Source organism: Arvicanthis niloticus, chromosome 8, assembly GCF_011762505.2.
Source record: "Arvicanthis niloticus isolate mArvNil1 chromosome 8, mArvNil1.pat.X, whole genome shotgun sequence".
In the NCBI taxonomy this organism is placed as follows: Eukaryota; Metazoa; Chordata; class Mammalia; order Rodentia; family Muridae; genus Arvicanthis; species Arvicanthis niloticus.
Window position 1 is genome coordinate 13,241,625 of NC_047665.1, and position 16,668 is coordinate 13,258,292.

At 45.3% G+C, this 16,668-nt stretch overlaps 1 pseudogene; it reads right to left on the minus strand.

The window, feature by feature from the left end:
- Positions 1-10,908: 10,908 nt before the first annotated feature.
- LOC117713775 (uncharacterized) overlaps positions 10,909-16,668 on the minus strand; it is a 26,585-nt pseudogene continuing 20,825 nt past the window's right edge.

Below are 16,668 nucleotides of genomic sequence, written 5' to 3' on the forward strand. Positions count from 1 at the left end.
CCCCAGGATTATAAGCAGGTATCAGAAAAGCCTAGGGGGCATAGTGACAGTTCCTGCTACTTTGGATGGTCCATACACATTAACTCTATTGTGTGCCCAGGCCCTAGTGTCATGCAGGAAGGTTTGCCATCCTCAAGGGTGCTCTAGATGTATCCAAGAATCAGAACAAAATAAACAAAAATGTTTATTGCTCCTGACTGGGTAGTGTCATGGCATTTTGAGATCTTGAATTATGCAGTGTGTGTGTGTGTGTGTGACTTTGGCTTCTACACTCAGAGGAAAATGTATCTTCTATCTTCAGTGACTCTGGTGGTAAGGCTTTCTGGACAGCTTTTTCTTTCTCGGTTTTTTATTTTTTGTTGTTGTTTTTAATTCTTTCATCTTGCACTACCCTGTTTAAAGAGCAGCAGGTGGCAGTAAGAGACAGAGTGCTCCAAGCCTACAAAGGCAATGTGGTTTAGACCTTGTGCTGACACAAAGAGTGCAAGTAAGACAATAAAAGAATAAAAGGAGATTCAGGAGAACCTCTAGGCGTGCTGGGGCATGAGGAGGGTAATGCAGGCCCCTGAGAAGTCTTCTGTAAATACAGCTTTACTCCTGTCAAACTCTGAGCAGCAGCAAGGAGAGTCCCCAGAACACAGTGTTTGAAAATGAAGAGGCCTAGACCTGTGTAATGAGATGGATTCCAGACACTGAGGATGTTTCTCAATGGGGGAACAGAGTTTGATTGTCTTGAGGATCATGTGACAATGATTTTTACATTCTGTGATACCAGGTGGGGAGGGAACAACCTCCCAGAGTGGTGGGGGAAAAGGAGCTTCCCTGAGAGGAGAGAAAGTGAGCATCCACAACAGTCTTGCTAGTGAGGTGTGTCCCTCACTGCATCTCAGCTTGTCTGAATCACTTTGACTGGGTTTAAGCACTCTCCCATTTTCCCCACTGCCTGGCTAATGGAGGCCTCAGGGCTGCAGAAGATTAGATTCTGAACCACACAAGACTCTTTGCAGTACACCTGTCATGTGTAATTTCATAAAAATGCTTGTTCGTTTGCCAGAGACCATGGCCTGCGCTCCTGAGTCAGCTCCGAGGTCAGCCATCATCAGCTCCCGCTCTCGACTTGTCCATTCCTCTCAGCCTACCTCTGTCAAACCTTCAGCTGCTGCTTTTGCCTGGGAGCTGCATTAAGAGCCCCACCTGAGACCTTTGAATTCACAGATAAAAACCCACACATTCTTTTAGAATTTGCCTACTAGCACAACTGCTGGGCACTGAATCTCCTGCCCCAACCTTATCAGCTATTAGCTAGCATCTGAGAACCACCTGCCTGGGGTGAAGGCCACAGGCCCTCGTACCCCAAGGACTTCCATGAGCATTGTTTTCTATTTCTACTCCTTCCAATGTGTGGCTCCAAAACCCCTCTCTGTTTTTCTCTCATCCCCTTTTTCCTCCTGGGACCTCGAGGCCCCACCTTTACCCTCTGCCCAGCAGTTTGTTGCTACCTTCTTCACTGACCAAATCAAGAACCAATTAGAGAACCAGATTTTAATATCAGATGTACACCATTGGTTAAGCTAAGCCAGGAGAAAGGGACAAGTTAGGAGTGGGACCAATGGCAGCCGATCTTAGACCTAAGGTAGAATGTGGGCCCCAGTCCTGGGAAAGCAGGTTTTGTGGTTTAAAATCACCTGAAACACACTCCCTGGACAATCTGTGGTGACTGAGACACCCAGCCCCCTACTGGGCTCATGCCATGTGTGCAATTCCAGGGAAGCAGAGCCCTGTCCTCTTTCATGTCCCCTTTTTATGTTCAGGTTCCTCCAAACATGCAGATTCTGCATGGGAAAGAAAACACACCACAGTTGTCTTTAGAGACTTGGTTTGTCACATATAACGTTATCTGTCTTTCTACTTATTTTCTGGGAAATGGCAAAATGTCATTCTGTTTTTTTAATATAATTTATTTTACATTTCAGATGTCATCCCCTTTCCATGCTTTCCCTCTCTTGAACCTCCTATCCCATCCCCCCCCCCTTTTTTTGCTTTCATACCATTTTATTTACATGCATATATTAAGGTCAGTTCTAGGTTGGATGTCTAGCAATACAATAGATGCAAATAGTCAAGGAACAAGCAAGACAATAAACACAAATAGTCAAAGAACAAGCAAGGCATTAAACACAATTACATGAACACTCCCTTGATCACTGTTTCTAAGGGCTTATCAAGAGGACCAAAATATCTGAGCCAACTTTCCTGTCCTAGCCCAAGCATTGGCCAAGGACAAGGAAGTAGGCTTCAGGCAAGAATCTGATATTAGGTACAAAAAAGAAGGAACTTCAGGTAGGAATCTAAATTTTAGTCTAGAATAAGGAAGTAATTTCAGGCAGGAATCTAAATTTTAGGCTAGAACAAGGAAGTAGGCGTCAGACACAAAAATGACTTTGGTTTAGGGCAAATGTCCTTCTTAAGGCTAGGCTTGCTTTTAGTAAGGATGCAGCTGGACCTGGAGGGCAGGTCCTCTGAAAATGTGACCGTTTCTGATCATCTTGTTATCCTCTGGACCCTCGACTGAGCAGCTTTTCAGAGCTGTGACACCTTCACAAGGAGGTGATGTTCATGTTCAAGACCCTAGAAAGGGGTGACAAAAATGGCTCAGTCAACTTGACTAAAATTGAGATCCAGACATCATCATCTTGGTTAGGGTTTTATTGCTGTGAGCAGACACCATGACCAAGGCAACTCTTACAAAAGACACACATATTTGGGGCTGGCTTACAGATTCAGAGGTTCAGTCAATTATCATCAAGGCAAGAACAGGTCTTAAGCCCTCACCCACAGTGACACACCTACTGCACCAAGGCTACACCTCCCAATATTGCCTCTCCCTGGGCCAAGTATATACAAAGTATTACAGTCATGAAGCTGTTCCACATCAGAAAACATATCTTTAAGGTGCTGTAACTTGCTGGATCTGGTGAGCCACATTGAGAAGGTCAGCTGTCTACAGGGGGAACAGGTTTACCACATCTTCCCACAGATGGTTTGTTCAATTCATTAAGCAATGAGAACAGTATTTCAGAAAGGGACATCAAACTGTGTGACCTTGGCCTGGCCATCAAGTCACCTCCCAAGATGTTCATGGATGGTGGTGGTTTAGTGTGTGGTGTGGTGTGGTGATGTCAGATCCCCAACATATTATTTGTGGCACAGAGGGTCTCTCCAGCTGGATCTGATCACAGCATTATATTGGCAGGTACAGTTGGATGTGGTAACAACAGGGCCTGATAACCTAGAGCCTTAAACATGTGCTGAACAAGCACCTTCCACCCCGTGAACAGGAAATAAAAGCTTACCAGTTATGTGGCAATAAAATTTCTTCCCAGAGGTAGACTTAGCATCTATCCTTCTTCCTAAGGTCCTTGTGACACACTCTTGACAGGATGCATGCTGGGAATCAATGAGTGTATAGGGTTCACTTGCAATGCTTATGTCATTGGTTACCCACAGAGGTGCCTGTGTTTCTCCTTGCCAAGATGTACCAGAAAAGTTAGTACCCAGGGAGGTTGATGTCTTCCACATACATCTATGCAATATGGAGGTCCCCTTGTCTAGTCTTTCCTGACCTATACACTTGAGCCCCTGTGCAAGGCCATATGAATTTAGGGAAGAGTTGCATACAACATTATTTGAATGTGGTAAGGACTCTCTTCCTGGTTTGCAGATGGGTCTCTTATATTTATACACTCACCTGATAGAAGGAAACAAGTAGTAAGATAAACACACAAAACACACATACCCAAATACACATATCACACAAACATACACTACACATAGATGATAGAGCACACAGAAGTTCTCTGTGTCTGTGTACATGGGTATCGCTCTAATTAGGAGGTTCCATGCTCGTAAACTAATTATGTTCTAAAGCTCATATCACACCAAATGGAGTTTCAGTGTGAAGTGGGGGTGGAGCAGGGATAGCACATGTCATTCCTAACAGAAGAATCACTAAGAAAATGAACAGAGAGGCGAGCTCTGAGAAGTGAGGACAGTAGCTGCTTAGCTGTTCAATATGCAGCCATCCAATGTTTTTCCATATATCAAAAAGAAATCTTAGTTATCTTTATTTGAGTGGGGTCTACTAACACATCTGGTTTTATTTTCCCAAGTATTGTTTGTTTTGATTGTAAGTATTTCTTACAACATATTTTGTTCCTATTCTTTTTTTCCCAAAAATTCTCCCTCACTACCCACCCAACTTTCTATTTTAGTCTTAAGGAAAGCAAATCAAATAAAAAAAAAAGCAAAAAAAAGTACTGGTTTAGTAGTCAGAATTTTAAAACATGACTAGCATTTAGAAAAATATCTAATACAAGTAGAAAGGCCTTGAAGGTAAAGTTATGCATGAATACAAAAAGATACATTTAATAGTCCTAAACTAACAGAGTAGCATCGTCTTCACAGTTTAAAATAATCGATCTTATAATGGTACTGGTTATTGGAATCAAAATATATTCTAACCTGATGAAAATGAAAATTCAATATACTATTTTCAGATTCAATAATATCAGGGTAAAAATTAAGTTTTTTCTCTTAGGAATTTGACAGCTATACAAAAATATAGTGGAAAATGAAATTATTTTGAGGGATGAACTAGTTAACGTCCTCCCACACAATGTTAGGACCTACGGGCCTGGAGACATGGCTCAGTAGTTAGAAGAACTGGCTGCCTAGGAGAGGAACAGGAATCAATTCCCAGCACTCCCATGACGGCTCACAGCCATGTGTAACTCAATTTCCAGGGGAGAGTACTTGGCATAGAGTAATTTCCTCCAAGATATACAACCAATAAAGTGCTCACATCCAGAATATACATTCCTATAAATCAATGAAAAGAAAGGCTGTTAAGTGTGGGAGAATGGCTCAGCTGAATGTCATAAAACAGAAATATAAACAAGCACCAAATATAATAAAGTCCCAGACCACATCAGTGAATGATATTAAGAAAGAGGATTCAAAGGGACACAAAATGAGTCCCCTCATATGCTAGTGGAAACCATTGTACACTGGAGCTGGAGACCAAAGCTGTACAAGCTATTTATAGCATCATGCATGGAGGAAGCAGATTCCAGGGGAGTCACAGCAATTAAATGTGGTATGTGAACATCTGTCAACATTGTATGAATAGAGAAATCTGGACCCATTAACATAGTGTGAAACAACCTACTACAAATGACTCAGATGTGGCTCTGATGATGAGCAAGGCTGCATCATCCTATGCTACAATGTTAAGTGGAAGATGCCAGACAAAGAGGAGACACAGGATGAGTGAGCCAGGCTGCTGGGATGAGCAGGACAAGCTCAGGGTATAAAGATGCTACTTAAATGTGAGGAGGAGGTTCCTAAAGCAAGGTGACATCCTTTGCGGGGGGGGGGGGGGGTGCTGATGACAGAGGAGCACATGGGCTTTGAGGGGTTGACAGAACCCTGCATGTTTACCCTGCAGGTACTTGTACTTGTTTGTTTTGTACTAATGAGTTGACATCACATATAAGTTTGGCTATGCTTTATTTTATACTATAAACAAATACGTGAAGAACATGAAAGAAGTGGAGTTGAGATCTGGTGAAGTAGTGGGAGATGAAAAATGGATTGTTTCATTCACGGCTTTGTGGGAAAGATGCAGAATTGAAAGAAAAATGTAGGAGGAAGGAGGGGAGGTTGAACTTTGACAGACAATGAATGCAGACAGTGTCTTTGATCTCCTTGGAGCTTGAAGGATTTTAAAGTAGGAAATCAGGTTTCCAAATTATCTGCATAGAATTCTTCCACCAGGAAACAATCTACAAGCTGACAGACATTGTGTAAACCACAGTGGCACTGGTGCAGCATCCTGTGAGCTGCATGTCCACATGTCAGCAAGGTGATGGCCTGGACAGGATAGATTTAGGTCTCCAGGGAGGGCACTGAGTGGACTCAATGGGATGTCTGCGGTTTCTCTGCAGGCTTTGCTGTGTTACTGGACCTGCCTGTGTGACATGGCCCTCAGTAACCACCCATGGTCACACACTGCAGATTCTATTCTGCACCCTGCTCTAGTCAGAAGAAGGCTGACTGTGACTGTGGATAGTCATTTCCCTATCACCCACACTAAGGTAAGTGGTGATAGGGGCTCAGCCAGCATCAAGGTGAGCAGGGGCTTCTGGGATAGGTGATCTCTATGTCTGTTCTAGAAATGCAGGTAGAGATTCTCCTACCTTGGATCTGGGAATGAAAGTTTGTGATTATTGTCTTTGTGCACCATTCTGTACAGTAACACAATGTGGAACAGTGAAGGGAAGACATTGGGCCACAAACCTGGGTGGGGTCTTCACAAGGTTGGCTCATCCTGAAATACGTGTAGCCTTTTGTTGTCTCTGTCATGACAGAAAGATTAATACTAACTGCACAGCAGTGGGACTCTGTGAGGGTGACACCTCATAGTCACTTTCCCACATGCCCTGTCTCTCCATAAACTGCACTGAGGTAGAAGCAATGCTGACCCTTCCCCTGCTCTATCATTGTAGGACAGAAGCAAACATCTGTACTGAAAGACAGGAGCAAGAACCAGGAAAGAGTTCCTATCTGGGAAAGAGTCATGATCACAGAAGGAAGAGCTCCAGAAAAAAAAAAGAGTTTCTTTGTAAGAAAAAAAACCCAAGTTTATTACCCAGAGGCATTGTGGAAACAATGGCTAGCCAGATGGGACATCTTCTAGAAAATCCTGGTGTGGGAAGGCAAGGATGGCCTGAGCCACCTGCTTCATGACCTATTCTGGTGAGGTCTACCTGGTGTCAGAGGCTCACTGGGCAGCAACTGAAGACCAGGAGCAGTCAGTTCTCCTGTGCTTGACTTGATGGTTCCCTTTGGGACTCAGAAAGCAGCCACAGCGCATTCCTTTGTAATTTGATGTGAGTCAAGGTTTTTATGGTCAAACCCTGGTTGCTGTTAGTCTCCAATATCTCTGTATGTAAATGAATGCTGGTCCCCCCAGGGTTGCTAGGTGGACACTGGTGTATTACAGTGGTCTCCTTCTGTCTCTTCCTGGAGGCTCTGTGATGTTTGATGCCAGCTTCCTTTCTGTCTTTGAGTTAAGAGGGGAAGGATGCTCAGCAGGACTTGGGTCAGACAGTTTCTCTGTCCTCAGTGCAGTGTTCCTGGGTTTCAGCCCATTCCCAAAAGTGCTGCATAAAAGGCAAGCCACCTTTTTTGCCCTAATACAAAGGCCCTTCCATATGATGTTATGTATATCTGTTCTGTTCTGATGTTCTGATGGCCTGTGAGCACAGGCCCCATCATTTTGCTACAGTTACAATGAAGATTCCAAACTCGGGAGACCCTCACTCAAGTCTCGGGAAGTCATGGTCACCCAAAAACTCACAAGACACTGTACCTGGATGCAATCAGCAGAGGCTTTATTACAGAGTTGGCTGGCCAATGGTCAATTCATTTGCTCACACAGGAGCTGAATTGACAAAGACTGGTTGGCTGAGGGGCTTTTTAAAAAGGGGAGTGAAGAGGGGGCGAGGGGTTGCTAAGGAAATATAACATAAAAATAGTGGAGAATTCCAGAGGAACCCAACCTAAGTGAGTCAGGGTCATGTGGAAAACACTCTGTATACCCATTCCTCTCAAAAATATGGTCTTGCCTTTTCACTTGCTCAACTTTCTCAGTTGTTGCCCAGTCATCCTATCATCCTATCATCATGGTTACTAGTTTCTCAGCCCCACCTAGATGACTTGTATTTTTCTTTGTGGTCTGGAATGTGTCTTCTGCTTTGGGCCTTCCCAACCCACAGGTGGGTTCTCTTCCCTGAGGTCTAAAGAATGTTAATTAATCCCTCCCTTTCTCACTTGAATGTTAATCTAGCAAGTGTCCTCTGACTCAGGGATAATGTACCCCTCCCAGGATGTGGAATGTATCCCAGGGCAGTGAAGGCCCAAAATCTTACATTTAGTTCTGTTTTCTTGGAACTAGTGAACCTGTATTCTTTTGCTCAGGTCTAGGGATCATAAAAACTTTCTATATTTTCCATGCCCTTTAAAGAAAAGTCTAAAGAAAAGTCTGTATATATTTTATAAAATGATCTTCATAATTTTTCACTCTACAGCAGCTTTCTGGGTTGGAGATGGGGGGGCTGGGCAGGCTGAGAGAGTTGAGGCCTGCTCTTGGAATAATAGCTTTGTCCCTGAAGCTGGGTCAGTTTCCTGGATGGGAGGATCTGATGGGGGTTCCCTGTGGTTCTCCCACAGTAGTTGCCTGTTGCTCCTTATGGTGCTGGAGCACCTGACAGTGCTGAGTAAGGACTGAGGCAGGCCTGATAGATTTAGTATCCAGGCTGACCCTGGGCAAGTTCCCAGTGTGCTTCCTAATGGGATTTAGGTGGTTTGGGTCAACATAACCTTTGAGAGTTATTGAATACAGTCTCTGTTTCCAAGGTAGGCTTTCAGTTGGTAGGACATGACACTGCACAGGTCCTACTCTTGAAACAAAGAGGCGACCCTTCTTCTTCTCTCTGTATATAAGCTTCCTGCTCTCTGTGGTCATGGATAACATGAAACCTGCATTTTCCAAGCAGTGTTCTCTCATCCATCCTTGACTGAGCAAGGCTGCATCATCCTATGTTACCATGTTAAATGGGAGATGCCAGACAGAGAGGAGACACAGTATGAGCGAGCCAGGCTGCTGAGATGAGCAGGACAAACTCAGGATTATCAAGATTATTCTTAAATGTGAGGAGAAGGTTCCTAAGCAAGGTGGCTTTCTTTGTAGGAGGGAGGGTAGATGACAGAGGAGCACATGGGATTTGAGGATCTGACAGACCCTGCATTGTTACTCTGGGTGTTTTTACATTTGTTTGTTTTATACTAATGAGTTGGCATAACATATACATTTTGTGGTATAAACTTCATTTTACACTGTAAACAAATATATGAAGAAAATGCAAAAAGTAATGTAGCTGAGATCTGCTGAAGCAGTGGGAGATGAAGAATGTGTTGTTTCATTCAGGGCTTGGCAGGGGGTGCATAATTGAAAGGATATTATGGGAGGAAAGAGGGGAGGTTGAACTTTGACAGACAATGGATGCTGGGAGACTTTGATCTCTACCATAAAGGAGGATCATAAAGTAGGAACTTAGGTTTCCAAATTATCCACAAAGAAACCTTCCTCCAGGAACCAATCTACAAGCTGACAGACATTGTGCAAAAGCGGAGTAACACTGGTGCTGCATCATGTGGGCTGCATGTCCACATATCAGCAAGGTGATGGCATGGGCAGTATGGACCCAGGTCTCCAGGGAGGGCACAGAGTGGACTCAATGGGATGTTTGTAGTTTCTCTGCAGGCTTTGCTCTGTTACTGTGCAGGCCTGTGTGAGAAGTCCCTCAGTAACCACCCATGTCCACACACTGCAGGTTCTTTTCCGGACCCTGCTCCAGTCAGAGGGGATGGCAGGCTATGGACAGTCACTACCCTATCACCCAGGCTGAGATAATGATGATAGGGGCTCAGCCCACATCAAGGTGAATAGGGGCTCCTGGGATAGGTGACCTCCATGTCTGTTCTAGAAATGCAGGTAGAGATTCTCCTACATTGGACCTGGGAATGACAGTTTATGATTATTGTCTCTGTACAACATTCTGTACAGTGACAAACCATCAAGGTGGGACAGTGAAAGGAAGACATTGGGACACAGACATAGGTAAGGTCTTTATATGGCTGGGTCATTCTGAAAAACATGTAGCCATTTGTTGTCTCTGTCAGGACAGAAAGAATAATACTAACTTCACAGCAATTAATTATTGTGCCTTCTTCCCACATGCCCTGTCTCTTCATAAATTACACTGAGGCAGAAGCAATGCTGACCTTCCCCTGCTCCATCACTGTAGGACAGAAACCACTGTGCTGAAAGGCAGGAGCATGAACCTGGAAGCAGCTCCTATCTGGGAAGGAGCCATGAGCAGGGAAGGAAGACCTCCAGGAAGGAAAAGAGTTTCTTTGTAGGAAAATAAACAAGTTTATTACCAGGAGGCATGGGGGAAACATGTCTGGGCAGATGGGACATGTTCTAGAAAGTCCTGCTGTGGGAATGCAAGGATGGTCTGAGCCACCTGCTCCTTGACCTATTCTGGTCATTTCTACCTGGGATCAGAAGGTCGCTGGGCAACAGCTGAAGACCAGAAGTAGTCATTTCCCAAGTGCTTGACAGGATGGTTCTCTTTGGGACTCAGAAAGCAGCCACAGCCCATTCCTTTCAGGTTTATTTTGTGTTTTTCATTGTATTTATGGTCAAAACCTGGCCGCTGTTTGTTGCCAATTTCTCTGTTTCGGGATGAATGCTTGTGCCCCTCAGGGCTCCTATGTTGACAGTGGGTAATTCCTACTTTTGGTCTAATTTTACCTGCACCACAGGCTCTCCGGTCTACAAGACCTGGCTCCTGCTTGTCCACGATTCCCCTGTACCCACATGGAAGTTCTTTCCCCTTGGGGATGGGGAGCTGGTAATGCATCTTGGGGTTGGCATGGCCACAGCTCATTCTGGTTTCACCTCTGCTGTGATTTGTGTTATGCAGACTCTCAGAAGACTGGGATGAGTCACCCTGCTGGAACATCAGTGATTCCTCTTTACACCCTTCTCTTTTTGATGGGTCTTCTTTGGTGTCCTCCAAAATCTGGAATAAAACATTGGCAAGGGATTGCAGTTCAGCTAACATATTATTTACTATGAGGATTTTTGTTAAGAATTCCTGTGTCTGGTCATTACTTGCTGGAGGGTGAACATTTTTAAATTTATCTCTTTTCTCACTGTGTGGCATGCTGCGGTTTCTATCTCTGAAATCATTCCTTGGAATGTTCTTCCAAGAACTCTTAGGAGTACTCTGCCCTTTTCCTGTTATGCAAGTCTTTGTTGTATCCTTGAGCTGTGTGGAGGGCGAGATAGAAGGCTTTACTCTCCCAAGCCTTTCTCCCTGGCTTGTGGGAGCTGGGGTACATGGTTGCAGGCTGCCTTTTCCAGTGCCTCAGGTAGTCCTGGTCTGCTGGGGATTTTCGACCTGGAAATAGAAACCAAGTGGATGTACATTAAGGTATCTCTGAAATGGGTCTGGATGGGCCTTTGAGGCTCCATGGCTGGCAGCAGGTGGAGGGGTTGTTTTGGTTTTTGGAACCTCTGGAATCCAATCCATAAACACAGCACCTTTCTTCCTATCAGCTGGTGCACTTTCTAACAATGTCCCTCCTGGATCTCTGTGATGCAAATTTCCCAGGACTGGGGCAGTCTTATTATAGAGTGAGGAAGAAGGATACACAGCGTGGGGGAGGTTTGAGTAAGGAAGTCCAGGTGGCATGACATCCCTTGCCTCAAGCATGGGCGAATATGATCTCCTTCTGTCTCTTCCTGGAGGCTCTATGTTGTCTGATGCCAGCTTCCTTTCTGTCTTTGAGTTAAGAGGGGAAGGATGCTCAGCAGGACTCGGGTCAGACAGTTTGTCCTCAGTGCAGTGTTCCTGGGTTTCAGCCCATTCTCAGAAGTGCTGCATAAAAGGCCAGCCACCTTTTTTGCCCCAGTACAAAGGCCCTCCTTGATGATGTTCTGTAAATCAGAGTTCCTTATGTTCTTCTATAAGGGCAGCCCCGTGGGCACAGGCCCCATCATTTTGCTACAGTTGCAGCTTTCTGGGTTGGGGATGGAGGGCTGGGCAGGCTGAGAGAGTTGAGGCCTGCTGTTGGAATAATGGCTTTGTCCCTGAAGCTGGGTCAGTTTCCTGGATGGGAGGAATCTGATGGGGGTTCCCTGTTGTTCTCCCACAGTAGTTGCCTGTTGCTCCTTATGGTGCTGGAGCACCTGACAGTGCTGAGTAAGGTTGGAGGCAGGCCTGATAGCCTTAGTATCCAGGCTGACCCTGGGCAGGTTCCCAGTGTGCTTCCTAATGGGATTTAGGTGGTTTGGGTCAACATAACTTTTGTGAATTTTTGAATATGGTCCCTGTTTCCAGGGTAGGCTTTCAGTTGGTAGGACATGACACTGCACAGGTCCTCTCTTGAAACAAAGAGGCGACCCTTCTTCCTCTCTCTGTATACAAGCTTCCTGCTCTCTGTGGTCATGGATAACATGAAACCTGCATTTTCCAGGAAGTGCTCTCTCATCCATCCTTGACTCATCACACTGCATAAACACCTTTCCTTGTCATTTGTCACCTTTCCTTGTAATTTGATGTGAGTCAAGGTTTTTATGGTCAAACCCTGGCTGTTGTTAGTCTCCAATATCTCTGTATGTAAATGAATGCTGGTCCCCCCAGGGATTCTAGGTGGACAGTGGTGTATTACAATCTTTGTTCTACATGGATCATGGGTCTTTGGACAGCAAGAACTGGCATCTGCTTGTCCCCAGTTCCCCTGTACTCACATGGAAGTTCTTCCCCCTTGGACATGTGGAGCTGTCAAAGCACATCCCTCTCTTCTCTTGGTTCAAATGTTGGTCACAGGCTCTCTGGGATTTAATCCCCTACTGCAGTTTGTCTCTAGTTCCCCTATATCTGAAGGGATAGCTATGCATGTCAGGGCTGGCGTGGCCACAGCTCATTCTGGTTGCTACTCAGCTATGGTTTGTGTCACACAGACTCTCAGAAGAGTGGGATGGGTCACCTTGCTAGGATGTCATTGATTCATCTTATACCCTTGTACCTTTGATGAGTCCCCTTCAGTGTTCTCCAAGATATGGAACAGAACATTCACAGGGGATTGCAGTTCAGTTATCATATTGTAGATGAAGGTTGTCCTTGGTAAGACTACCCATGTGTGCTTGTCAGCTGGTAGGCCCCACATGGAAGACTTGGGGGTTTGCCACCTAGTCTGGAACCTGGGCAGAGTGCTGTGAAAACAAGTTGGCCTTACCAGGGTGTACTCTACTGGGGCCACCTGGATGGTGTCTCACAGACCAGGCCTCTGGCCGCTTGTTTGCACTGAAAATGATTTTACTGTACCCTTGTGTTTTTGGAGTCGAGTCCTGTAAGTGTTGTGGCATAGGTGTTTGGAGGTGGCCTGGTATTCTGTTAGCCTCTAAAAACGCAAAGTCTCTGGGACTGATACTGATGACTTTGCCATCTTGAATCTCCCTGGATCCCAGACTCACTCTCCAAGCAGGAGGTAGCTCTTCTTTTACCTCAACAGTATTAATTTGTTTGGCTGCTGAAGTTGGAGCCCTTTCTCCACTCCTCACACTCCTGGGGCAATGTCCTGAGTCTACTTCCTGAAACTCTTCTGTGGTGCATGCTTGTCCATTTGGGGGTTGGTAGGTGGTTGCAGAATGCCTGTTCCAGTGCCTTGGATAGTCCTGCTCTGCTGGGGATTTTCGACCTGGAAATAGAAATGTATCTCTGCAATGGGTCTGGATGGGCCTTTGAGCCTCCATGGCTGGCAGCAGGTGGAGGGGTTCTTTTGGATTTCAGAACCTCTGGAATCCAATCCATAAACAAGGCACCCTCATCCTATCAGCTGGTGCACTTTCTAACAATGTCCCTCCTGGGTCTTTGTGATGCAAATTTTCCAGGACTGGGGCAGTCTTGGTATAGTGTTCACACTTGATCAAAGATGAGTGAGGAAGGACACACAGCCTGGGGGAGGTTTGAGTAAGGAACGCCAGGTGGCATGACATCCCTTGCTCAAGCATGGGTGAATATGATCTCCTTCTGTCTCTTCCTGGAGGCTCTATGATGTCTGATGCCAGCTTCCTTTCAGTCTCTGAGTCCACCAGGGAATGATGCCCAGCAGGGCTCATATCAGACAGTTTGTCTGTCAGTGCAGTATTCCTGGGTTTCAGCCCATTCCCAGAAGTGCTGCATAAAAGGCCAGCCACCTTTTTTTGCCCCAATACAAACGCCCTCCCTGATTGTATTATGTATATAGGAGCTCCTTCTGTTCTTCTTTAAAGGCAGCCCTGTGGGCACAGGCCCCATCATTTTGCTGCAGTTGCAGCTTTCCGGGTTGGGGATGGAGGGCTGGGCAGGCTGAGAGAGTTGAGGCCTGCTGTTGGAATAATGATCATGGCTTTGTCCCTGAAGCTGGGTCAGTTTCCTGGATGGGAGGAATCAGATGGGGGTTCCCTGTTGTTCTCCCACAGTAGTTGCCTGTGGCTCCTTATGGTGCTGGAACTTCTGACAGTGCTGAGTAAGGTTGGAGGCAGGCCTGATAGCTTTAGTATCCAAGCTGACCCTGGGCAAGTTCCCAGTGTGCTTCCTAATGGGATTTAGGTGGTTTGGGTCAACATAACCTTTGAGAGTTATTGAAGATGGTCCCTGTTTCCAGGGTAGGCTTTCAGTTGGTAGGGAAGCCTGTATCCTCCTCTCAGTGGTAGGACATGACACTGCACAGGTCTGACTCCTGAAACAAAGAGGCGACCCTCCTTCCTCTCTGTAGACAAGCTTCCTGCTCTCTGTGGTCATGGAGAACATGAAACCTGCATTTTCCAGGAAGTGTTCTCTCATCCATCCTTGACTCATCACACTGCATAAACACCTTTCCTTGTCACTGTGTTGACAAAACAGAGGGCACTGTCTATGTCACAGTTACCATGGATGTCCTCAGTCAGGGTTCCTCATACAGAGTCCTACCAAATTCTGAGCTCTATAGCTGCCTCTGAGCTACCCTGTGATATCTGCTTCCTCAGACCAAGGAGGATTCAAGCCCTGATCTGAGACCCTTGGTCTCCTCACCTGCTTTTCATCAGCTCAACCCCAACAAAAACAAGCACCTGAACAGAGGACAGATGATCTTTCTCTGAGCTTGTCTTGTGTTCCCACCAACTTAGAAATGCAGTCTGTCCATGGAGCCTCACTCGTCCTTAGTGGCCTCTCTGCCTCCTTGTACAGATGCTCTGAGAGCTTCAGGCAGACACCTCAGGGCCACTCTCACTTCTGCCCTGCCTGTCAGCCCCTGCAGACTCTTTGTGGGGCTTTCCCTTCACCTGTGTGTAGCTAGATATTAGCTACTTTGTAGGTTGTCTTTCTTCCACTCTTCTCCAATTTTTTCCTTTCAGCCATTCTATTCCCTAACACTTGATAGAAGAGAATGAAAGGATAGAGGAGAGATGGGGAGACAGCGTTCTTAGAGTACTTCCTGATGATTGGAGGGTTGAGTTCCCTGGGGAACCTTCATCTTCACTGTCACGATACCAAATTTCTTTTTCTTCCTCTTCTCTGCACACAACTACTGAACAAACTGGCAGGGGAGTTTGTGCCACAGCCTCTCCCCAGCCCCTTAGCTCAATGTCCCCTCCTGTGTCCTCTCTGTCTCCCTCTTTCCAATTCTGCTGCTGAAATCACAAGTAGATTTGGTCCATGCCTTGTCCTTACCCCTGAGCTCTAGGACTTCTGTGTGTAGGCATATCTTTATTAATGTCTCGGGGGTCTATCTGCTGCACACTTGGTCTCTGGCCTCTTCTAGTGGGGGAACATGGTGGGAGGTCCAGGTAACTAGTAGGACCACACTGTAGCCTTAAGAAATATGTGCCTTGTCAGGTGGCACACCAACTTTGGGTAAAACTCAGTAAAAATTTAAGATTATTTACCTGAGAGTTATAGACGTATTTTTATTTCTTTTTTAAAATGTGAGTGGGTAGAGCTGGGACAAGTCACATGACTCCAGCCAGGTGGGGGGTGGACTGGGAGGATGGGGGCTGGGAGTAGAGTTGGGTAGGTGGTGGGATTAGGGAAGGAGGAAACATTGAAACAAAAACAAACCTGCTTACAGGCAGAGGCCCCCTGCTGTGAGAAATTGCAGGCTGATTTTTTGTTACAAAAAGAATAAATTAACCTTCTTTTAGGGCAGAGAGGTTTGTGCTGGAAATTAAAATTGATGTTATTCGCTTTTAGGAAAAATTTAGAAACAGTTTTGTCCAATTCATGTGGTGTTTGGTTTCTAGCCCTGGGTTTGGAACAAAGATAGGTAGGGAAAATTTGTGGCTCTAAGAAGAGGCCTCCAGACAGACAGGTATAACAGAGTTGGCTGCTCTGAGTCAGAGAGCCAAATGAAAAAGCCTCCATCTTGGGGCAGATACTGATTTAACTGGGAATTTATAATATTGGAATTATTTGCTTTTAGGAAAGATTTATAAACAGATTTTTCTGACTCACTGGGGAATCTAGCCCGCAGTTAGGCAGATGCAGTTACTTTAGTGACTTCATTTGTTTTAGATTGTTTTACATTTCAAAATGGGTGTGATTTTCAGTTTTGTTATTATGTTTTTCCTCTGGAAAAGAGGTCAATATAAAGGTTTTCTGGTTACTGGCCCAAGGACATGCTGATTTGGGAAAAAGTTTCTGTCTTTGTGTTTTCAGAAAAGATGAGATTTATATGAATTAGACATGACAGAAGTAGGCCTCCAGAAGACAAGATTCCAGAGAATCAAACAAAAATCATCTTGATGATACTAAAATTTGTTTTGAGATTTGTATATTACAGAATATACAGCCTTGGTGAATGAATCTCCAAGTCAGGAAAGCTGAACTGACCTGCTTGAACTCCTGATGTCCTGGACTTCCAGCTGGATCCAACTTATACACAGACATTAGAGGCTTATCGATCATTAGTGTGACCTTCTTAAGGCCACCTAAGTCCCCTATATACCCTCCC